Here is a 4558-nt window from a genome sequence, read left to right on the forward strand (position 1 = left end):
GCCGACGCTGCACGCGCTCCTTGTACCCTTGTGACGTCACACGGGTGAGGGAGGGGGGGGGGGGGGCGCTGTTTGTTCGCGTGTGCGCGTGCGTGCAAGTGCTCTGATGTTAATCGTGTACGATTACACAATGTAATTCTCTGACGTGCTCCAACTTCTTACGCCGACTACCGCCACCAAAATGCTTCAAATAAAAAGTACATTCGTTTTGATGATGATGATGATGATGATGATGATGATGAAGATGAGCTATTGTAACATTTTTATACACAGTTTGAAGTTTGAACACTGCGCTTAGAGATAGGAGAATAACAAAAAGTGGACTTTCGTACTGATTCAATTCAAATGTATTGCGCATAAGTTAAAGAAAGTTTTGAAAGTTCAAATGCAAATGTATTGTAGCCCACTCCACTTAAGTTCAATACAATTGAACTGTACTTAAAAAGGAAAAAAATAATAATCATAAGAATGTTATGTACTGGATTGTATATAAAAAATTAAAAAAAATCAGGAGAAACAAAGAACAAAAAGTAAGACAATGTGAAAGTGCCGTGAGAACATTTGCGAATGAGAAAGAAAAAAAACTAAAAATGGGAAGATATTGCTCTGATTTACCCGGCAGCAACAAAATTCGAACATACATTTCTTAAGCGCAAACAACACACCGATATCATATTCATGTCCCCCCATTTTCTTGTATATGCGCATACTATATTTACACAATGTGTAGATACATACAGTATAATCACTTGGGCGTCTCCTGCAACGGATTAATTCCACAAACGCACAAGAATACTTTTGGTACGATTGCAAAACATGTTTGTACGATTAAAGGACTAAATTAGATTGAGTAGCACAATTCGGCGAAATGTGTTGTAGTAGTCTTCCACTGATTCATGTTGCTGGACGTTGACATTTGTTATTTATTTTTCATTACTGCTACTGTAAAGTCTCTGTGTGTGTGCGTGTGTGTGTGTGTCCTTGAAGGTCAGAGGTCACTAAACTTTGTTTCATCAATAGTCAGTTGGCTCAGTGAACTTCGTGCCGCCGATGGCAGTTTTTTTGTTTTGTTTTGTTTTCTCCTCTCGGCTTCGGTTTAGCTCCTGCGGCCCATCTTCCATTTTCCACCGGGAGCCGAAAATGCGGAAGAGGCATCGTAACGTGCCAGGAATTGTTCTGACTTGTACGTTGGCCGCTGACTCAAGTGGCCAAATGTCAAGCTCAGTTTCGAGTGTTTTCACCGATTGGACGGAAGGAGCGGATCACGATCACGCTTGCAAAATCGTCGCAGTTTCCGAGACCCGGGTGTGAAGTTGAACTCGCTTCTATCGCCCTGTTGTGTTGAAAGCAAATTAAGCTGTCAGGCGTGTCTTTTTATTATGCGTCACAGTGCTGCAGCTATTAAATCTTTTTTTGTTTGTTTGTTTTTTTAGAATCGAGTATTTCACTGATTAGCCCATCGATTAATCAAGTGATCGGAAACAAATTTGTTTTGCATTATTAAACACTAACATGCATGTGAGGTGCCGGTATTATTTTGACCACTTGGGTTCACCATCTTCACTGTAGTATCTGTGACTGAGTGTGTATGGCTTTAAAAGGCGGGGCCATGCCTGGTGAGCAGTGTTGGGGAGTAATTAATTACATGGAACGCAATTACATCATTTGATTACAAAACTTGTAATTGTAATCTGTTACATTATTGGGAGAAAATGTCACTAAATTACAATTGCTTTTGGCAATTTCCATAATTAGAATTTTAGTTACATTTGAAAAATGATTTGTTATTTTCCATATCACTTCTAAAGTCGACGCTTGCGATTGGCTCTCTCTGGTCATGTGCCTTTCTGCTGTCGTCTCAAACGTCACAAAAGTCTCAATATCACTTATATGGGTTGTCATATGAAGCAATATTGTCAAACTTGGGCACATTTGTCATTACGTCAACATGGTATCATGTTTTCCACCTGCTGTACACGTATAAGGCAAAACAATGCATTTTATTAATGATATATCTACATTTCATCTTGTTTTGTTTCTCAGTTTATTTGTGTCAAGAACAAGTATGTGGTTAATTCCAAAATAATGATCTATGCTTTTAATCTACTTTTTTAGAGTAAACATCCAAGGGTCCTGTTGATTCATTCATTCAAAATTAAGGAAAGTCCCAATTCCACATTATTTAAAAAATAAAAAATAAAAATAATAATAATAATAATAATACTTGAGTTGTACAGCTTTTAGGTCAAATTATTTCTTGGTTTGATTTTCTTCTTTATTGTCACAAAACCCTGACATTTCAGGGGTGTGTAGACTTTTTCAACCCATTGAAGGTGTCATCCTGCCCCTGTTTTGGCTCTGATTCGACCGAATACACTAAAATTCTTGGTTGACTTTGCCCTTCCCCGTTGGCGGCTTTTAAAGACGGTGTGAAAGGGGCTAAACCGCAGATGTCATCGCACCTTTTGTTATTGTTATGGCTCTGATGCTTCCCAAAAAGCCAGAAAACTGTCAGGTGGACTTTGTCCGCCCGTTCTGAGTCTGTGTCCGTTACTCCAGTGACACTAGTAACGAATGCAAAGAAAGGTGACCTTTATTGTGAAAGCAGAATTTTCGATTTGCACCTCCAAGAAATGAGTAAATGTGTTCACAATCGATTAGTCCGAGGAAACTATTGCAGCATGTGGAATTCATGAAAAAAAACAACAACAACAACAACAAAAAAACTTTCCCAGTATACTAGTTCCTAGTATTCCTAATTTCCTAGTAGAGTTTATGAACACTGGCGGGTCGGCAGATTCGCCTGGAGACCCTCGAGCAGGCCGTCGATCTCGCCGCACATTTTGCTGACACTGGAAATAAAATTTGCTCTGAGAACTGTCAAAGAGCGAGCGCTTTCGTCCAATCGTCTGCCCTGATGCAGTTGATCTTCTCTTTTGGAAAACACACACGCTCCTTTTGAACTTTGCTCATAAACAAGGTTGGATGACCTGAAAGTGGCAGAAAAAGCAGCAGGGGAACAAATGCCCTCATTTGCATTGCTAACAGTAGCTTTTCCTATTTCTGTTTTTTTTTTGGTTTTTTTTTGTCCAATACTAAATATCAGCTCCTAATTATGATTTATTTTTTTAATGACCAGTTTAAACGTTCTCATGGGCCTTTAATAGCGCCGGAGCCATATTTTTGTTGTTCCCCCCCCCCCCCCCCCCCCCCCCCCCTCATTATCTCCTTTGTTGGTTAATGTTCTTTGTTTTCTGAGCGTTAAGAGGAGCCGTGTCGATTCCCCCGAGAGTTCCATGAAAAGCGTCGCCTACTTTACAGCGACGCTTAAATAACACAAGTCACTTTCTAGAATGGAAAACAAAATGAAATTAGCCCCCTTGGGAATCATAAAGCCGATCATCTAAATCATTAAATATGACATCATCTCCTTGTATTTATGGACTTTTAATTGAAATGTTCACAGCATCCTTTTTAATATTCTCAGCAGTAATGACATCCCAATGACTCTTTAAAAACAACCTCACGTCCTCCCCGCAGGCGGAAGACGTGAATATTTTCTCAGATGCAAAAGTGCTTGAGCTGGAAAGAGCAAAAAAAATAAAATAATACAATTCTCGCCTGGTGTTAAGGAAATGGCCGTGCAAGAAGCGGCATTGTTGAATGTCAGGCGTTCCACTACGTCGCAAATTTGTCTCATTTCTGCAGAACTCGTTTGGAAACAAGGGGAGCGGGAAACCTTCCATAAATACACAAATGGTCCCAGCCGAACCCTGAAATGGCAAAAAAGTCAATTCAAATAAACCTTCCGGGCAATTTTGACAAGTCTGGCTGTCGCAAAAAAAAGCCCCTTTTAGGTCCAGAAGTGCCAGGAAATCTAACACTAGCTATATAAGTTACTGTGCGGGCTCCCTCTCGTGCTATGCAAAAGAATTTCTGCCCAAGTACAGTTCACTTGTATTTCACTTTTAAGAGCAATACATTTGAGAACTATTCGTTTTCAAACATTCATTTCCATACAATTTTGATGTAACTTTTATGTGCAATCCTTTTTAACTGAATCATGAGGTACAGTTTTAAAATGTCCTATATTTAAGAGCAGTGTTAACGCTCAAACTGTGCATCATGTTGATCTTGACGGGGAGGAGCTAAGTTTAGCCTGGGTTGATAGTGGAAATCACAGAGACTTCGCCGAGTGTGCATGTGCACGAGCACTTCTGGTGCATTTTGCAAGTGCAACAGCAAATTAAATCACTTACTCCAAAATTACATAAAATGTATAAAACTACAAATAAATAAAATGTCTTACAAATACCTAGAATAACAAAATGTATTAAAAATAAATAAATAAAAAATTAAATGTCTCACAAGTACCTAGAAGAACAAAATGTATTAAAAATAAATAAATGAAAAATAAAATGTCTTACAAATACCGAAATAATGATGTTAACTGAACAGAGGTACATGAAACAAGGTGACAAAAACATACATTATAATATGAATAGTTAGGTCTTTAAAGTGTTTAAAAATGTGCAAAAGCGTTAGTAAAAATAAATAC

Source organism: Phyllopteryx taeniolatus, chromosome 16 (assembly GCF_024500385.1).
Source record: "Phyllopteryx taeniolatus isolate TA_2022b chromosome 16, UOR_Ptae_1.2, whole genome shotgun sequence".
NCBI classification, from domain to species: Eukaryota; Metazoa; Chordata; class Actinopteri; order Syngnathiformes; family Syngnathidae; genus Phyllopteryx; species Phyllopteryx taeniolatus.